A 21488-nucleotide genomic window follows, 5' to 3' on the forward strand; every position below is an offset into this window, starting at 1 on the left:
TGTACAAAATGCTTTATGTACATTATCTCATTTAACCTTCAAAGAAACTTTCTTCATTTTAGTATGAGAAAAATCAAGATTTAGAAAGTTTAGAAAGTCATGAACCTTGGTCAGAATTGTTTAGTTTCCACTAATAAATAGTGGAGACTAAGTTTAGATCCAGGCAGTCTGTGGATCATTTTATAGTCCTAGCAAGACACTGTTATAATTTAGCAGTGCTTATGGAGTAATGATTGATGACTCATTTAGTGGTTTTATTCTTTCAAATGTGCTGCCAAAATTTCTGTCCTTCAAATGTATGAGCACAAAAAATATAAACCATTCACATAGACTGAGAACTAGAAAAATCTCCGGTAGAGACATTGAGAGTCCAAAGGGAACTCTGTAGGATCAACTAAATGCTTGCTTTGGATCTGCAGGCCAGAGGTTCAGTTAGATTCACAGAAACCTGCACTAATAGGGGTTCTGCAAGGAAGACAGCTGGCAACTTTGATAGCAATGTTGAGACCCGAACAAGCCAATGCAGGCTGGTGGGTAAGAGTCAACCAGACTACTCACCTCTTTATAAACCACGTTCCAGCAGCCTGCAGTAACGATTAGACAGCCACACTGCTGGGAAGCGGGCATTGTCAGCAGTAGAGAGAAATTAATGGAATGTGAATATGGCTGAAAAGAGTAAGAACAAATGCAACTACAAGTCTCTACACGCAGCCTACCACCACGTTAGAGAGTAGCGATTACCCAGTCCAATTCCATTTTACAACCACTTCAGTTTCTATAGAATCTTTCCAGCCACTGTCACTGCCACTGCTTTCTCTCTGGCCCTCACCAACTCTCCCCTAGGTGCCTGTAACAGCTTTGAGTAGCCTCCCTGGCCCAGGTCTCTGCAGGTTCAGGTTCACGGTTGAGAGCACTGCCATAAGGCTCTTTCTATAGGACACATCCAAACTCATCCATCCTTAGGCTCCATCCACTACTCTCCGTATTTTATTGCAGAGCTTTGTATTCCTTTTTATTTTTAGAAATAAGACTGATTATCAAGCTTAATCTTCTGTAGAGCCCAAAAATAAAACCATAAATTAAGAGCTAAAATGGTTGAAGTAAAAGACCAATTTAACTTCTAGCCCTCCTCTTCCTCTGTCTCACATCCCTGGTTGTGAGCAGCCCTGGAGGTCCTCTAAAGAATGTTTGGACTCCAAAAAGCACAAGTTAAAATCCAATGATCTACAAGAAAATGTCTGCACTTCTTAGCAAATGCAGAGTGTTCTTTGTTGGGCTCCTGTAGCCCATTTCTGATCTTCTGCCATCAGGTCTGTGGTTCAAACAACTCTGAACAACACGCAGCCACTGACCAGATCATTCAGTTTTCTGCCATTCTGGATTTATACATGCGGTTCTCACTGCATAGGAGGTACTGTCGCAACTTCTTTTTATCTGTCAAGGAAACATCCAGAACTAATGCATACCCTCTCTGTAAAGCCTTCACCACATCTTAGCCAAACCTATCACTCTCTTCCCTCTGTTCCCACTGTACTTTGTGCAATGTTCTCGACTTACTTTATTGTAATTATTGGTGTATATGGTTATACATTTGTCATACTTTGAGCTCCTCTGATTCAGAGATAGTGCCTTATTCGTCTTTTGACTATAGTATCTAGTACAGTGACTGGCAGACGAAAGATGGGAAATAAATGACTGTTATGTGAATTGAAATCTGAGCACTTCTCTGAGATGTGGAACTTCTCAATAATTATGCAGCTAATTGTCAGCAGAGACAATATTACAATCCAAGTCCCCTGACAACCATGTCAATGACTGTGACAATACCACATAGCCTCCAAACTTTCCAAATGAATTTAGGAATATCCTGCCACTCCAATGTCATGTCACACAATTCATTTCCCCAACTGGATTCCTCTCACAGCAGCGTTTCTCCTAGAGCTGCACTTAGAGTGAACATCTGAACACTGAGGAAGTTGAAAGTGAATTAGTTTGTCATGGTGTTGACAGACCAATTAATTACATCAACAAACTTTTACTATTCAAATATATTCGATTGGCCAAAAAGTTCGTTCGGGATTTTCTGTAAGATGTTATGAAAAACCGGAACGAACTTTTTGGCCAACCTAATATATGCATCCTGCTAAGCATTATGGGTGAAACAAAGGAAATTGAGAATTCATACTTGTTTTCAAATAGGTCACTCTCTATTAGGGGAGATTAAATATATCTCCACATTACATGTGTGATAAATACTGTTAGAATGATACCAACTTGTAGTCACAGCAGAGGGAGCTATTCCAATGCTAACGTTTTTCTAAGGAGACTTCCTGGCACAACTGGCATTTGAAGTTTGACCAGATGGCAGGAAGTACCTCAACATGTGAAAGGAACACAGAAAGATGACAGAATACCATAGAAGGCCTGGAGGTATAAGAGTCAAATGTCTAAATTCCACTCCTTGGATTCTGGCTTGGCTAGATGGTGTCTTTGAGGACAGGACTGTATACACCGACATCTGTAGGAGACACGATATTTACTTGGTGCCCAGAGCACAGTAGATTATCAATAATAATTTATTGAATGACAAATCCAAGGAGTCTATAACACAGGCAGAATAGTACAGAAAGTCAAGAATGCCTAAATAGATCAGTAAATTCAGGAAATAGAAAATGATATCCATATAGGGCATGGAGCAGGTGTTCAGAGGGCTCATAGCAGGAGGCAGATTGTAGAAAGGAGCTGACAGTAGACTCTTAGCAAATAGCTGAAATAGATATTTAAATTGATCTTGAGATGGTACATGTAAAGTCCTGCTATGTTTAAAGGATCAAATAAATTCATCAGGAAAAGTGTAGTTAGGAAGAGCTATGATCAGACTATTTAGATATTATAATCTGGAAAGTAGGTTGCATTACACTGGCTAACAGTATAATTAGATTTAAAAAATAATCTAAATTCTTATTAAAAAAAAACTCTTTCCAATGACATGCATTATTTTTTTCACCTTCTTTAGGTACAAAAGAATATTGCCCATTAAGGAATCCTTTGCTATGCCCATTTTTAATGACAGGCGTGACCCTTTGTATTATTCTAAGAGTAAGTTCTTACAGCACGGATTATCTGGATTTGTGCCTTGTTGTAGTTGAGGTACTCAGTGCATTGGATGTCCACCTCACCAACTCGCTTGTGACTTGGGCCTCTAATCAGGTACTAAAATTCTGTTAGGGGGATAAATATTGTTCATCATGACTTGGTCCTGAGAAAGTTAGGAGTATTCTGAATATGGCCTTCTTCACAATGGACTATTTCTGACACTGTTCTTTAATGCTGGTTGAGATGTGATTAACTCTGACTGATTCAACAGTACTGATTTAAATGTGCCATTTTTGCTTCACTGATTTTCAACCAGTTGATATTCACAATCCTACTTATTAGCTATAATGAGCCAGAAATGGCTAATTTTCCTTCCAAAAGCCAATGACTTTTCCTTACTTTTGATTTCATGGGAAAAGTGATTATTTTTCTCTATTTCCACTCCTAGTTCTGACGTACATTTCTGGCAATTGAAAAATATTGTAAGGGAAGAAATACATTCAACAAAATTGAACAACTACTACTATGCTGCATATGGAAATTTATAGTATTGTATTTGTGAAATGACTTGATGTTCCAAAGTCATTAATTTTTCTCCCATTTTTCAAAGGATTCTGTTGCATGTTTATGCATGTGCATGTGCAGGCACCTCCCCTCTTGCCACATATGCGCACACAATATACCCTACATTTAATCAGCCTCCATGGTGGTCTCATTTGGAGAATCATTGCTCCTTCCTACAGAGGCACAAGGGAAATCTATTCATGCAAGAAGCCAAGGAATTGACACATTGTAGCCTACAGGGTTTGTTAAAAGTCCCAGAATTCCAACTTAAATGGAAGCAGTAGGAAATATTATAGAAAATACAATTTTCTGAGTTTCTTTTCACCACAGTGAATAAGGAAACTGAACAATATTGACTCCAGAAATATTTCCTGAAGAGAAAAATTTATTTTAATTGGACAGCAGCTTGTGATATTGCTGCCATTAAGAATTTTGATCAAAAATGCATGACAGAGGGTCAGGTTAACACTGCATATTTTGAGAAATGTGAAGACAAAACAAAGCCTAAGTTGTGTAGAATATTATGACAGAAGAGAGATGTTGTTCATAAACATGTATTACCTACCATAACAGCTATTTTCTCAATTCTCAATCTTCCTTCACCACTATCTTATTTATTCATTTAAGAAGTAAATTCCAGGGCGGGAAAGGCAAGAAGAATAAATAGTAAGTCTTTCTTAGGAGGAGATTCTAGTCTAACAGGGAAGACATAAATTGTGCAAAACTTGTGGTGTGATATTCAAGCCATAAGCTCAGGGTGTAATAATAATAACAATAATAACAACAACAGATACTACTACTACTATATTTTATCAATTTTTCTGTTATTCAGTTTATTTTCTACCTTGAACCCTCATTCTCCCAGGGGGCAGAAATGAAATCTCAGCCAATTCTGTTAATTTTGAGCAATCTCCTTTATAGTTTTCCTTGTCCTTTCCTAGGATTGTGTTTAAGTTAGCAATGGATGAAAGGCATACTTAGTGCCATGACCTTGCGTAGTGCGTCCTTGGCTGTCATCTCTCCACCTTGTCATCTGGTGAGGCACTCTGACCCACCTGGTCTTGGTGGTTGGTGGAGGCAGATTGGTAGTGCATCCTCCTTGACCCTGCCTCAAGGCCTCTTGTCTTGGTCCCCACTGGTCTTTGTTCAAGATGCTCTTTACTCTCAGACACTTAGAACAGCATGCTCCTGTGACTGCCCTGGAATGGTTGGAGGCTCTACAAACCTGCCTGATGAATCTGCCAGGATACCATACTTGAGTACATATTCACAACAGTTCTGCTGTGAGGCTGGCTGCCTTCTCAGTTCCACCCAGGGGTGTGAAGTACAAGCCTTCTCTGTGGCCAAGCTTGCAGTCTATCTGGAGTTCCATTACCCCAAACCTAGCTGACTGAAGGAGCCTCCTATTAAGTAAGAGAAAATTCTAAGGTCTTGCTTCTTCACCAATTCTCATTTTTAGCCCAGAGATAATAACCTCCATCTACTTAGATGAGGGGAAGAAAGGATGGGAAGAGTGGCTGTCTCCTAAGTTGTCTCCCAAATCTGTTGTCTACGGTTTTAAGGTGTTATGGTCTTAGATACAGCCTTAGATTTTGATACTCAAACGTATCAAAAAAATTTTTACAAGTCCCCCCCCTCCTTTTTTTTTTTTTTTTTAACTAAACATTTCTTTGTTGGTTTCTCTCAGCATTCTTACTTGACATTGAGGACACAGATGTCACAGTCTAGTTTAATGGAGAAAGTCATGGGGTCAAAATAAATTACCAGAACAAAAAAATTGATTAATATATCAAAATATCATTATGCCACATAGGTACAGGATGTGATAAACATTATAATGGAAAATGCTGTGGTAATATAGAGGAGAAGGAGATATTGGCCAAGTGTTGATATATAAATTATATAAAAACTAACAATAGATTTAATACCTTCCCTGTGATCTCCTCTCCACTGAGAGTTTCTCCCATGGGAAATGTCTATGTTTATGGAGTCAGAGACAGATGACCGTTATTCACTTAAAAGCAAATAATAATGTGGTTTCCTACATCACAATTCTTACTCCTGGGGAGGTGAAATAAAGTCAGGTTAAATGTCCTATGTGTACAGAAACATTGAAAAAAATAAATCTGGATATTTGTATAGAAAAGGGAGGGGGTTATTCCCCCTCCTCTACTAAAAAAAAAAAATAGGAGAAAAACCTTTGTTTCTCATGGAAGATTTGGAAAGGACCTTGAGTTCTCATTCTAATCTTTTGAAATATAAATAAATTCTTCAAAGGGCCGGATAATCCCAATGTCTTAAGCTTTGCACTCAGCAATGTGTCTAAGCTCCTGGACTTTCTTACCCCTTGAAATGTAAACACAGAGCTCCAGAATGAGTAATTCTCTCTTTTTTTTTTTTTTTAACATCTTTATTGGGGTATAATTGCTTTACAATGGTGTGTTAGTTTCTGCTTTATAACAAAGTGAATCAGTCATACATAAACATATGTTCCCATATGTCTTCCCTCTTGCGTCTCCCTCCCTCCCACCCTCCCTATCCCACCCCTCCAGGCTGTCACAAAGCACCGAGCCAATATCCCTGTGCCATGCGGCTGCTTCCCACTAGCTATCTACCTTACTACGTTTGTTAGTGTGTATATGCCCATGACTCTCTCTCGCCCTGTCACAGCTCACCCTTCCCCCTCCCCATAACCTCAAGTCCGTTCTCTAGGAGGTCTGCGTCTTTATTCCTGCTTTACCCCTAAGTTCTTCATGACATTTTTTTTTCTTAAATTCCATATATATGTGTTAGCATACGGTATTTGTCTTTTTCTTTCTGACTTACTTCTCTCTGTATGACAGACTCTAGGTCTATTCACCTCATTACAAATAGCTCAATTTCGTTTCTTTTTATGGCTGAGTAATATTCCATTGTATATATGTGCCACATCTTCTTTATCCATTCATCCGATGATGGGCACTTAGGTTGTTTCCATCTCCGGGCTATTGTAAATAGAGCTGCAATGAACATTTTGGTACATGACTCTTTTTGAATTTTGGTTTTCTCAGGGTATATGCCCAGTAGTGGGATTGCTGGGTCATATGGTAGTTCTATTTGTAGTTTTTTAAGGAACCTCCATACTGTTCTCCGTAGTGGCTGAAGCAATTCACATTCCCGCCAGCAGTGCAAGAGTGTTCCCTTTTCTCCACACCCTCTCCAGCATTTATTGTTTCTAGATTTTTTGATGATGGCCATTCTGACTGGTGTGAGATGATATCTCATTGTAGTTTTGATTTGCATTTCTCTAATGATTAATGATGTTGAGCATTCTTTCATGTGTTTGTTGGCAGTCTGTATATCTTCTTTGGAGAAATGTCTATTTAGGTCTTCTGCCCATTTTTGGATTGGGTTGTTTGTTTTCTTGTTATTGAGCTGCATGAGCTGCTTGTAAATTTTGGAAATTAATCCTTTGTCGGTTGCTTCATTTGCAAATATTTTCTCCCATTCTGAGGGTTGTCTTTTGGTCTTCTTTATGGTTTCCTTTGCTGTGCAAAAGCTTTGAAGTTTCATTAGGTCCCATTTGTTTATTTTTGTTTTTATTTCCATTACTCTAGGAGGTGGGTCAGAAAGGATCTTGCTGTGATTTATGTCATAGAGTGTTCTGCCTATGTTTTCCTCTAATAGTTTGATACTTTCTGGCCTTACATTTAGGTCTTTAATCCATTTTGAGCTTATTTTTGTGTATGGTGTTCGGGAGTGATCTAATCTCATACTTTTACATATACCTGTCCAGTTTTCCCAGCACCACTTATTGAAGAGGCTGTCCTTTCTCCACTGTACATTACTGCCACCTTTATCAAAGATAAGGTGTCCATATGTGCATGGGTTTATCTCTGGGCTCTCTATCCTGTTCCATTGATCTATCTTTCTGTTTTTGTGCCAGTACCATACCATCTTGATAACTGTAGCTTTGTAGTATAGTCTGAAGTCAGGGAGCCTGATTCCTCCAGTTCCTTCTTTTGTTCTCAAGATTGCTTTGGCTATTCGGGGTCTTTTGTGTTTCCATACAAATTGCGAAATTTTTTGTTCTAGTTCTGTGAAAAATGCCAGTGCTAGTTTGATAGGGATTGCACTGAATCTATAGATTGCTTTGGGTAGTAGAGTCATTTTCACAATGTTGATTCTTCCAATCCAAGAACATGGTATATCTCTCCATCTATTTGTATCATCTTTAATTTCTTTCATCAGTGTCTTATAATTTTCTGCATACAGGTCTTTTGTCTCCTTAGGTAGGTTTATTCCTAGATATTTTATTCTTTTTGTTGCAATGGTAAATGGGAGTGTTTTCTTGATTTCACTTTCAGATTTTTCATCATTAGTATATAGGAATGCCAGAGATTTCTGTGCATTAATTTTGTATCCTGCCACTTTACCAAATTCATTGATTAGCTCTAGTAGTTTTCTGGTAGCATCTTTAGGGTTCTCTATGTATAGGATCATGTCATCTGCAAACAGTGACAGCTTTACTTCTTCTTTTCCGATTTGGATTCCTTTTATTTCCTTTTCTTCTCTGATTGCTGTGGCTAAAACTTCCAAAACTATGTTGAATAAGAGTGGTGAGAGTGGGCAACCTTGTCTCTTTCGTGATCTTAGTGGAAATGCTTTCAGTTTTTCACCATTGAGGATGATGTTTGCTGTGGGCTTGTCATATATGGCCTTTATTATGTTGAGGAAAGTTCCCTCTATGCCTACTTTCTGCAGGGTTTTTATCATAAATGGGTGTTGAATTTTGTCAAAAGCTTTCTCTGCATCTATTGAGATGATCATATGGTTTTTCTCCTTCAATTTGTTAATATGGTTTATCACATTGATAGATTTGCGTATATTGAAGAATCCTTGCATTCCTGGAATAAACCCCACTTGATCATGGTGTATGATCCTTTTAATGTGCTGTTGGATTCTGTTTGCTAGTATTTTGTTGAGGATTTTTGCATCTATGTTCATCAGTGATATTGGCCTGTAGTTTTCCTTCTTTGTGACATCCTTGTCTGGTTTTGGTATCAAGGTGATGGTGGCCTCGTAGAAGGAGTTTGGGAGTGTTCCTCCCTCTGCTATATTTTGGAAGAGTTTGAGAAGGATAGGTGTTAGCTCTTCTCTAAATGTTTGATAGAATTCGCCTGTGAAGCCATCTGGTCCTGGGCTTTTCTTTGTTGGAAGATTTTTAATCACAGTTTCAATTTCAGTGCTTGTGATTGGTCTGTTCATATTTTCTATTTCTTCCTGATTCATTCTTGGCAGGTTGTACATTTCTAAGAATTTGTCCATTTCTTCCAGATTGTCCATTTTATTGGCATAGAGTTGCTTGTAGTAATCTCTCATGATCTCTTTTATTTCTGCAGTGTCAGTTGTTACCTCTCCTTTTTCATTTCTAATTCTATTGATTTGAGTCTTCTCCCTTTTTTTCTTGATGAGTCTGGCTAGTGGTTTATCTATTTTGTTTATCTTCTCAAAGAACCAGCTTTTAGTTTTATTGATCTTTGCTATTGTTTCCTTCATTTCTTTTTCATTTATTTCTGATCTGAATTTTATGATTTCTTTCCTTCTGCTAGCTTTGGGGTTTTTTTGTTCTTCTTTCTCTAATTGCTTCAGGTGCAAGGTTAGGTTGTTTATGCTAGATGTTTCCTGCTTCTTAAGGTGGGTTTGTATTGCTATAAACTTCCCCCTTAGAACTGCTTTTGCTGCATCCCACAGGTTTTGGGTCGTTGTGTCTCCATTGTCATTTGTTTCTAGGTATTTTTTGATTTCCTCTTTGATTTCTTCAGTGATCACTTCATTATTAAGTAGTGTATTGTTTAGCCTCCATGTGTTTGTATTTTTTACAGATCTTTTCCTGTAATTGATATCTAGTCTCATGGCGTTGTGGTCAGAAAAGATACTTGATACAATTTCAATTTTCTTAAATTTACCAAGGCTTGATTTGTGACCTAAGATATGATCTATCCTGGAGAATGTTCCATGGGCACTTGAGAAAAATGTGTATTCTGTTGTTTTTGGATGGAGTGTCCTATAAATATCAATTAAGTCCATCTTGTTTAATGTATCATTTAAAGCTTGTGTTTCCTTATTTATTTTCATTTTGGATGATCTGTCCATGGGTGAAAGTGGGGTGTTTAAGTCCCCTACTAAGAATGTGTTACTGTCGATTTCCCCTTTTATGGCTGTTAGTATTTGCCTTATGTATTGAGGTGCTCCTATGTTGGGTGCATAAATATTTACAATTGTTATATCTTCTTCTTGGATCGATCCCTTGATCATTATGTAGTGTCCTTCTTTGTCTGTTTTAATAGTCCTTATTTTAAAGTCTATTTTGTCTGATATGAGAATTGCTACTCCAGCTTTCTTTTGGTTTCCATTTGCATGGAATATCTTTTTCCATCCCCTTACTTTCAGTCTGTATGTGTCTCTAGGTCTGAAGGGGGTCTCTTGTAGACAGCATATATAAGGGTCTTGTTTTTGTATCCATTCAGCTAATCTGTGTCTTTTGGTGGGAACATTTAGTCCATTTACATTTAAGGTAATTATCGATATGTATGTTCCTATTCCCATTTTCTAAATTGTTTTGGGTTCGTTATTATAGGTCTTTTCCTTCTCTTGTGTTTCCTGCCTAGAGAAGATCCTTTAGCATTTGTTGTAAAGCTGGTTTGGTGGTGCTGAACTCTCTCAGCTTTTGCTTGTCTGTAAAGGTTTTAATTTCTCCATCAAATCTGAATGAGATCCTTGCTGGGTAGAGTAGTCTTGGCTGCAGGTTTTTCTCCTTCATCACTTTCAGTATGTCCTGCCACTCCCTTCTGGCTTGTAGGGTTTCTGCTGAGAGATCAGCTGTTAACCTTATGGGGATTCCCTTATGTGTTATTTGTTGTTTTTCCCTTGCTGCTTTTAATATGCTTTCTTTGTATTTAATTTTTGACAGTTTGATTAATATGTGTCTTGGCGTATTTCTCCTTGTATTTATCCTGTATGGGACTCTCTGTGCTTCCTGGACTTGATTAACTATTTCCTTTCCCATATTAGGGAAGTTTTCAACTATAATCTCTTCAAATATTTTCTCAGTCCCTTTCTTTTTCTCTTCTTCTTCTGGAACCCCTATAATTCGAATGTTGGTGTGTTTAATGTTGTCCCAGAGGTCTCTGAGACTGTCCTCAGTTCTTTTCATTCTTTTTTCTTTATTCTGCTCTGCAGTAGTTATTTCCACTATTTTATCTTCCAGGTCACTTATCCTTTCTTCTGCCTCAGCTATTCTGCTATTGATCCCATCTAGAGTACTTTTAATTTCATTTATTGTGTTGTTCATCGTTGCTTGTTTCATCTTTAGTTCTTCTAGGTCCTTGTTAACTGATTCTTGCATTTTGTCCATTCTATTGTCCATTCTATCTCCAAGATTTCTGATCAACCTTACTATCATTATTCTGAATTCTTTTTCAGGTAGACTGCCTATTTCCTCTTCATTTGTTAGGTCTGGTGCATTTTTATCTTGCTCCTTTATCTGCTGTGTGTTTTTCTGTCTTCTCATTTTGCTTATCTTACTGTGTTTGGGGTCTCCTTTTTGCAGGCTGCAGGTTCGTAGTTCCTCCTGTTTTTGATGTCTGTCTCCAGTGGCTAAGGTTGGTTCTGTGGGTTGTGTAGGCTTCCTGGTGGAGGGGACTAGTGCCTGTGTTGTGGTGGATGAGGCTGGATCTTGTCTCTCTAGTGGGCAGGTTCACGTCTGGTGGTGTGTTTTGGGGTGTCTGTGGCCTTATTATGATTTTAGGCAGCCTCTCTGCTAATGGGTGGGGTTGTGTTCCTGTTTTGCTAGTTGTTTGGCATAGGTTTTCCAGCACTGTGGCTTGCTGGTCGTTGAGTGAAGCTGGGTGCTGGTGTTAAGATGGAGGTCTCTGGGAGATTTTCGCCGTTTGATATTATGTGGAGCTGGGAGGTCTCTTGTTGACCAGTGTCCTGAAGTTGGCTCTCCTACCTCAGAGGCAGAGCCCTGCCTCCTGGCTGGAGCACCAAGAGCTTTTCATCCACACGGCTCAGGATAAAAGGGAGAAAAAGTAGAGAGAATTAGTAGAAGTATGAGGAAAGAAAGAGGGAAAGGAGGGTAGGAAGGAAGGAAGAAAGAAAGAAGCAAAGAAGGAAAGAAGGCAAGAAGGAAAGAAAGGAGGGAGGGAGGGAGGGAGGAAGGAAGGAAGGAGGGAAAGAGGGAAAAAAGACAGAAAGAAAGAAGATACAGTAAAAATAAAATAAAGTATAATAAAGTTATTGAATTAAAAAATTCTTATTTAGAAAAAAAAAAAAAGGAACGGATAGAACCTTAGGAGAAATGTTGGAAGCAAAGCTATACAGACAAAATCTTACACAGAAGCATACACATACACCCTCACTAAAAGAGGTAAAGGGGGAAAAATCATAAATCTTGCTGTCAGAGACCACCTCCTCAATTTGGGATGATTCGTTGTCTAAAGGAGGGAAGGAAGGAAGGAAAGAAAGAAAGAAGGTAAAGTATAATAACGTTATTAAAATTAATTATTAAGAAAAAAAATTTTAAAAAAGAACATGGACGGATAGAACCCTAGGACAAATGGTGGAAGCAAGACTATACAGACAAGATCTCACACAGAAGCATACACATACACATTCACAAAAAGAGGAAAAGGGAAAAAATCATAGATCTTGCTCCTAAAGTCCACTTCCTTAATTTGGGATGATTGGTTGTCCATTCAGGTATTCCACAGAGGCAGGTATATCAAGTTGATTGTGGAGCTTTAATCCGCTGCTTCTGAGGCTGCTGGGAGAGATTTCCCTTTCTCTTCTTTGTTCTCACAGCTCCCAGGGCTCAGCTTTGGATTTGGCCCTGCCACTGCGTGTAGGTCGCTGGAGGGCGTCTGTTTTTTGCTCAGACAGGATGGGGTTAAAAAAGTCGCTGATTCAGGGGCTCTGGCGCACTCAGGCCGGGGAGGGAGGGGCACGGAGTGCGAGGCGGGCCTGCGGCAGCAAAGGCTGATGTGACTTTGCACCAGCCTGAGGCTCGCTGTGCGTTCTCCCGGGGAAGTTGTCCCTGGACCCCGGGAACCTGGCAGTGGCGGGCTGCACAGGCTCCGCGGAAGAGGGGTGTGGAGAGTGACCTGTGCTCGCACACAGGCCCCTTGGTGGCGGCAGCAGCAGCCTTAACGTCTCCCGCCCGCCTCTGGGGTCCGCGCTTTTAGCCGCGGCTTGTGCCCGTCTCTGAGGTCCGCGCTTTCAGCCGCGGCTCGCGCCCGTCTCTGGGGTCCGCGCTTTTAGCGGCTCGCGCCCGTCTCTGGAGTTCCTTTAAGCAGCGTTCTTAAACCCCTCTCCTCACGCCCCAGGAAACAAAGAGGGAAGGAAAAGTCTCCTGCCTCTTCGGCAGGTGCAGACTTTTCCCCGGACTCCCTCCCGGCTAGCTGTGGTGCACTAACCCCTTCAGGCTATGTTCAAGCCGCCATCCCCAGTCCTCTCCCTGCGCTCCGTCCGAAACCGAAACCCGAGCCTCAGAGCCTCAGCTCGCAGCCCCGCCCGCCCCGCCGGGTGAGCAGACAAGCCTCTCGGGCTGGTGAGTGCTCGGCACCGATCCTCTGTGCGGGAATCTCCCCGCTTTGCCCTCCGCACCCGTTGCTGTGCACTCCTCTGCGGCTTCGAAGCTCCCCCCTCCGCCTCCCGCAGTCTCCGCCCGCGAAGGGGCTTCCTAGTGTGTGGAAACTTTTCCTCCTTCACAGCTCCCTCCCACTGGTGCAGGTGCCGTCCCTATTCTTTTGTCTCTGTTTATTCTTTTTTCTTTTGCCCTACCCAGGTACGTGGGGAGTTTCTTGCCTTTTGGGAGGTCTGAGGTCTTCTGCCAGCCTTCAGTAGGTGTTCTGTAGGAGTTGTTCCACGTGTAGATGTATTTCTGGTGTATCTGTGGGGAGGAAGGTGATCTCCGCGTCTTACTCTTCCGCCATCTTCCCCTTTTTTTCAGTAATTCTCTTTTGAGTTCTCACTGTCAATATTGATGTAAATTACTTTCTAGGGCTTACTTTTAGTCCAGAACCCAAATTTTCAGAAAAAAATTTAAGTTAAAATGAATTCTGTAACAATACAAAGATATTTTTTTCTATACCACACATCTTGGATACAAATGCATAGTGGATACACAGGAATGGTGTTTGGTATTCAGAGTTCATTCCATTCAAGCATATAAACGATCCTCAACTTCCAGAAATCTCAATTGCAGTAAGGTAATATTTATTTTTAAGAATCCATAAACAAAATCCCATGTATTTGTCTGCCCAATGACAGTGTCTTCCCTTAGTGCCAGCTTGAGCCAATATCCAGTTGAATGTTGGGTTTAAGAGGGTTCTGGGAAACCAGAGATAATTTCCTTTTGGAAGATTAAGTTTGGACTATGGCAAAACTAATTTTATTTTATTTCTTACTCTACCTAATGTAAACTCTCATATAACCTTTATAAATGAAATATAACATTGCTAAAAATATTAGGTCAACACTTACACTGCGAATAAAGCTAGACTTCTGATTTTTACATCAATGATACTAGAAATGTTTTGAGGATAGACTTAAATGGTCACTGTTAAGACAGATTAATCTGACATCTCATAATAGAGTCCCCTTTCTGATACAACAAAAGGAGAAGCTCATTTTTTTTACCCTTCTCTTCATTTATCTACCTTGTCTTTGAGTGTTTCAGAAACACTCAAAGACAAAAATCATTAAAATAAGCAAAGTTTATCTTTTGAAATTTTAAAAAATATTGTTGAAATCCTTTAAATTAGCACAAATGTTTGTTAATGTAAAATTCATTTAAAAAGTTGGAAGTTGAATTAAAAGTTAAAAATTGAGATTTTTACTGCTTGTTAAACTCACTTTTCAACTCAAAGAACCTTTCAGTCTTAAAACCTCTGAAACTTTGAAATCAATTTTTTTTCTGTCTTTGAACAGATCCTATCGCTGAATAGAAACACAGTGACATAGAAACCACCATACTATGACCACCATTAATGAGAATATAGACTAATTGAGACTATAGTCAAGTGGTTTGAATAAGATACTAAACATTAGGGACAATGTGTTCATTTTATTTTATTATTTTTTAAATACATTTATTTATTTTTGGCTGTGTTGGGTCTTCGTTGCTGCACATGGGCTTTCTCTAGTTGTGGCGAGCGGGGGCTACTCTTTGTTGCAGTGTGTGAGCTTCTCATTGCGGTGGCTTCTCTTGTGGAGGAGCATGGGCTCTAGGCACGTGGGCTTCAGTAGTTGTGGCACAGGGGCTCAGTAGTTGTGTCTCATGGGCTCTAGAGCTCAGGCTCAGTAGTTGTGGCACATGGGCTTAGTTGCTCCGTGGCATGTGGGATCTTCCCGGACCAGGGCTAGAACCCATGTCCCCTGTATTGGCAAGTGGATTCTCAGCCACTGTGCCACCAGGGAAGTCCCTATTTTGTTTTATTTTATTTATTTTTTAATATTTATTGAAATACAGTTGACTTACAATGTTGTGTTTCAGGTGTACAGGAAAGTGATTCAGTTATACATATATATGTATAAATATATATATATAAATGTTTTACATTCTCTTCCATTATAGGTTATTACAAGATATTGAGTATAGTTCCCTGTGCTATAGAGTAGGTCCTCATTGGTTATCTACTTTATATTTAGTAGTGTGTATATTTTAATCCCAAACTCCTAATTTATACCTCTCCCTCTCCCCGCTTTGGTAACCATAAGTTTGTTCTCTATGTTTGTGAGTCTATTTCTGTTTTATATTTGTATCCTTTTTTTTTTAGATTCCACATATAAGTGATATATGATATTTTTCTTTCTCTGTCTGGCTTCACTCAGTATGATGATCTCTAGATCCATCTATTTTGCTGCAAATTGCATTATTTCATTCTTTTTATGGCTGAGTAGTATTCCATTGTATATATGTACCACATCATCTTTATCCATTCGTCTGTCGATGGACATTTAGGTTGCTTCCATATTTTGGCTATTGTAAATAGTGCTGCTGTGAACATTGGGGTGCATGTATCTTTTCGAATTATGTTTTTCTCTGGATATATGCCCAGGAGTGGGATTGCAGGATCGTATGGTAGCCCTGTTTTTAGTTTTTTAAGGAACCTCCATCCTGTTCTCCATAGTGGCTGTACCAAATTGTATTCATTTTAAGGCTGACTTAAGAGAACTTTAATAAGTTTGGATTTGCATTTTCTCATTTTTACTAGGTATTTAATAATACCTCATCTACCTCACCAGACTATTGTATAAATGGATAAAAGCAGAGGCATTGAAAAACTAAGGAATTCTATTAATACAAAATGAAGAAACTCCATTATGTTAATAAACTCTGAGTGTTTCTAAATTGCTTCAAGACATTTTCAGCATAACAGTATGTGACTGTCCTTTGTGTTGCTAAATGTGAAGGTGTGACTTGTAGTCCATGTGACTGTTTTGTATTTATTTAGAGGTACTCATAAAATATATGTATAAAAGAGCATACTCAAATTATCTGCACTTTTCTGAGGTGAATCCTGTTGAATGTTTCATCACAGGTGCATCAAATAGTTTTAGATAAAGATATCTACTTCTGCTAGTTTGCTCAATCAAAAATATATAGAGGCAATCTAATGTAGCAAATGCACAAAAGGAAAAAACTAAATCTCATTTTTCCTAGGTTTTGTTTATTTGAATAAGCTATTTTTAATCTGTATTATTTTTGTTATCTAGGAAATCCGAATTTCCTTGAGCAGAACTGAACATACAGAAGGCAAAGATTTATAGTTGTGTCTTAGATTGTAGTTTTGATTTTCATATGATTTTCATGCATATACACTGTTTATTTCATATATATTTTTAAATTGAAGTATAGTTGATTTACAGTGCTGTGCCAATCTCTGCTGTACAGCAGTGACTCAGTAATACATATATATACATTCTTTTCTTACATTCTTTTCCATTATGGTTTATCCCAGGAGGTTGGATATACTTCCCTGTGCTATACAGTAAGAACTTGTTGTTTATCTATTCTAAATGTAATAGTTGCATCTACCAAACCCAAACTCCAAGTTCATCCCTCTCCCTTCCCCCATCCCCCTTGGCAACCACAAGTGTGATTTCTATGTCTGTGAGTCTGTTTCTGTTTTTCAAATAGGTCCATTTGTGCCATATTTTAGATTCCCCCATATAAGTGATATCATATGGTATTTTTCTTTCTCTTTCTGACTTAACTTCACTTAGTATGATAATCTCTAGTGGCATCCATGTTGCTGCAAATGGCATTATTTCTTTCTTTTTTGATGGCTGAGTGGTATTCCATTATATATATGTATATACTACTTCTTATGAAGGAAAGTGATGAATCAGTTATCCACAAACACCAGGACAAATGGGCTCACATGATTTTACTGGTTGTGGGCAATAACTAGATAGGGACAAATTGATGGGTGTGGTCACAGCTGGCTAAAAGTGAAGGGTAAGAGACAGAGACTCCTTCCTGGATAATGTGACATTTGAGAACTGGGCCTTGAAGGAAACATATGGGTGGATGGAGGTAAAAGAAACAGAACAAGAAAAGGCAGAGGGATAGGACACTGCAGTATCTATTTGTTGAATAATGGGTACTTGGGTTTGTTGCAAAGGTTGGCAGAACATACCAATCCCCAAATATGCCACTTTGATGTATTAATTATTTTGAGCTCTAGGCACTTGGAAAACATCAAATGCAAGGAGAAGCTTTCTCTTAACTCCCCTTATCTGCCTAAAGACAGATCCTCCAAAAGAAACTCAATTGTCATAGATTCCTTCCCTGGGAGCTTCATCAACAAGGAAAGATTAACTCTTATCCCAGGTGAAGACACTAGAATTTGACACCACACCCAGACAAACTTTGTCACAAACTGTATCTCCCATCTTTTCTTCTAAGGGCCAATTCATCTTTCCTACAAATCATTTACTCTTCCCTAAGAGGCTAACATTCCCCTCCCTTTTCCCTATTAAGATGGTATTTAAGCCTGAATTCTAAGCCTCCTCTTTGAGTTGCCCATTTTCCCCTGGATATCTCATGTATCTGAGGTGTACATGTTAATAAACTTCTGTTTTTCATCATGTTAATTTCCCTTTTTATCATGGAGGTCTCTTCTGAGAACTCAAAAGGGTAGAAGGAAAATTACTTTTCCTTCCCTACAAGTGTAAAACAAGGCAGGTGCAAGAAAGTGAGTGAGGAAGCTGGATTGTGGAATGCAGTCAGATTATGGAGAAACTTGCATATTGGGTAAAGAATTTGGACTTTATCCCACAGATAATGGAGAGTCAATGGCAACCTTTAATAATAGAGGTGGCCTAAGTAGTCAGGAATCAGGAAAACTAATCTGTCAACATAGTACAAGAATTTAGCTGAAGCATAGGTTAGAAACAGTTGAGAAAATATTGCAATCATACAGGTGGTTACATCCTAAGGCATAATGCATGGGATGTTATTTGGCAGATTAATACGGGGATAAGGTCATTAAACCTAAAGGACTTGGTGACTCTATGCGGTATGTGAAGGAAGAGCCAAAGGCAACTGTAGGTGGTAAATAATGTCAAGGACTGTAGCTACTAGGACATACAGTTAGCACCCAATAAATACCAGTTTAAATCTATATGCAATGTAGTGTTAATGATAGAGATTACACTTTTCTTGAAGCAAGGGATTCTGGAAACATGGTAAACTGATTATTACTTGGTTCCCTTTTCCTCTACTCCCAACACCAAACTTCTTGTCCTGCTTGATTCAAGCAGCTGCTGGCATGGAGTCAGGATGTAATTAAGACCTTGGACTGCATTGCGGGGTAAGGGAAGGTCAGGTAGGGAGAATTCCCAGGACTTCTTCTCTTGGGGACTGACTACCTCACTGAAAAGCACATAATATATATGAATACATAGAGAATAAAAATCTAAGGTCTAAAAATGTTGAAAAGAAGCTAAAAAGGTAATAATGAATAATAAAGTAAAAGAGAGTTGAAAATTGTACAGGAGACAGAGGATGTACTAGTTATTTTACTGAATTCTAGAGTTTTAATAGCAAACGATGAAAACAAATGAGCAAACAGTGATGGACTTCTCATGACCTGATAGTTGATCCTTGGGAGATATAAGCTTTTTTCTGCAGGTTGTATGCTATGGAAAACACATATTACACATATATGCATAAAAAGGAAATTGTTATCAAGAGCCTTGCAGAAATGCAGAATCATCCTGAAACATCAATAAAGTAGTTGTAATAGAAGCCAAATTTTCAGAGGATTCAAGAGTGAATGGATGATTAAGAAGTTAATTTAATGTCATTTTTCTATTTGTGAGAATATTTGGTGATGAAAGAGAAAGGGAGGAAAAGAGCTCAGCAGTGTAGCAGAATTGAGGAGAAATTTTGTGGATGTTTGTTGTTATAGTACAGGGAGACCTGGACATATTTGTAAGCTACTGTTAATACAGAAAATAGAGGCAATGAAAATATACATTGAAGATGCAAGACATAAAGGAAGGGAAAATTGATGGAACTGTTACTGGAGCTATTTGGAACTGGGCCTATCATTATGCATGATAAAAATCTACGTAGTGGTTTATAGTCCCCGTGAGCCCTGTGAGGGCAGAAGCCACATCTCTCTTGGTCCCATCCATACTCAGTGCTCAGTTCAGACTATCATATTCTCAAACAAATACTTGATAACTTAATAAATGGATATAAAACATAGAAAACATAGTCAGAAGTGTTAGCCTTATAAGGGAGGAAAACTACAGTAAGCATAAATTTAGAGTGAAATGACTGAAGACTTTGCAATGAATCAGTCAAGAAGGGAAACTTTCAAGTGGAAAGATGGGATTGTCTCTCATATTAATAAGATGGGAAGGAGTGAGGGATAAATTGGGAGATTGGGATTGACATATACACACTAGTATATATAAAATAGATAACTAATATGGACCTACTGTATAGCACAGGGAACTCTATTCAGTACTCTGTAATGGCCTATATGGGAAAAGAATCTAAACAAGAGTGGATATATGTATATGTATAACTGATTCACTTTGCTGTGCAGCAGAAACTAACACAACACTTTAAATCAACTATAGTCCAATAAAAACTTTTAAAAAATAAAATAAAAAAATAAGATGGGAGAAGAAATTGGTCTTTATGGATGGTTTGGGCTTCAAAAGGAAAGATATTGTAGAGCAGAGGTTTAAAGTAAACACTTTGGAGTCAGCCGTAGGTATATGTGAATCCAAGATCTGATCATTATAAATTATATGATGTTAAACAAATTAATAATTTTTAAAATAAATTTATTTTATTTTTGGTTGGATTGGGTCTTTGCTGCTGCACGTGGGCTTTCTCTAGTTGCAGTTAGCAGGGGCTACTCTTTGTTGCAGTGCGTGGGCTTCTCATTGCAGTGGCTCCTCTTGTTGCGGAGCGTGGGCTCTAGGTGCACAAGCTTCAGTAGTTGTGGGTCGCGGGCTTAGTTGCTCTGTGGCACGTGGGATCTTCTGGACCAGGGCTAGAATCCATGTCCTCTGCATTGGCAGGTGGATTCTTAACCACTGTGCTACTGGGGAAGTCCGCAAATTAATAATTTATATACACTTCCATTTCCTCATTTCTTAATGAGAAAATAATACCTACTTCACAGAGTGATTTAAGGACTAAATGTGATATTAGAGATGAATCACCAGCCCAAGCCTGTCACTTAGCAAGCACCATGCCCATTATAAGGTTTAGGTTTCATTGAGCAATTATATAGGACGATGACAGTTAAAGGGGAGCCAAGAAGAAGCTGAAGACTGACACACTCTGTTCCCTGACTCCCAGGCAGGGCTTTGACGGAAGTCTCGTCATCAGAAACCATGTCAGTCTGAACCTGACAGCCTGACTTCCAAACCTGGCTCTGCTATGTGGCCTTTGGAAATGCACTTATCTGAGCCTCGGTTTAGTCATTTTTAAAATAGGTATAGGGCTTCCCTGGTGAAGCAGTGGTTAAGAATCCGCCGGCCAATGCAGGAGACATGCTTTTGAGCTCTGGTCCAGGATGATCCCACATGCCCCGGAGCAACTAAGCCCTAGTGCCACAACTACTGAGCCTGTGCTCTAGAGCCCGAGAGCCACAACTACTGAGCCCACATGCCACAACTACTGAAGCCCGCGCGCCTAGAGCCTGTGCTCCGCAACAAGAGAAGCCATGGCAGTGAGAAGCCCGCGCACCGCAACGAAGAGTAGCCCCCACTCACCACAACTGTGAGAGAGCCCACGTGCAGCAACCAAGACCCAATGCAGCCAAAAATAAATAAATAAATAAATTTTAAAAGTTTAAAATAGGTATAATGAGAATATCTAACTTAAAGAGTTGCTTCAAAGACTAAGTGAGTTAATGTATGTGAAACAGTATCTGGTATGTAGAAAGTGTATAAATAAAATTAAAGTTAGGAGAAGGAAAGAATACTCAGGGATTTTAGGAATGGGATCCAGGCATTTGCTTATGAGAGAAGACAGGTAGAGTGGGAAAGAGAAATGGAACGGGTGAGGGAGAAGTACAAGATGAGGAAGGACAAAAGAAAGTGTGACAAATGAACATAAAAATAAAGAAAACAGAAATGTGAAAGCTCATTTTGAGATTGGCTCAAACAAATATTTTCATTACATAATCTGAGGCCAGACTGGGCACACGTCCTGGGAACCCAATAATAAAATACAATTCCATTATCTTTAAAATTATATCAAAAAGTAAACAAAACATTTTTGCTGTTTTCTCAATTTTTCTCCCATA

This window comes from Delphinus delphis, chromosome 5 (genome assembly GCF_949987515.2).
Source record: "Delphinus delphis chromosome 5, mDelDel1.2, whole genome shotgun sequence".
NCBI lineage: Eukaryota > Metazoa > Chordata > Mammalia > Artiodactyla > Delphinidae > Delphinus > Delphinus delphis.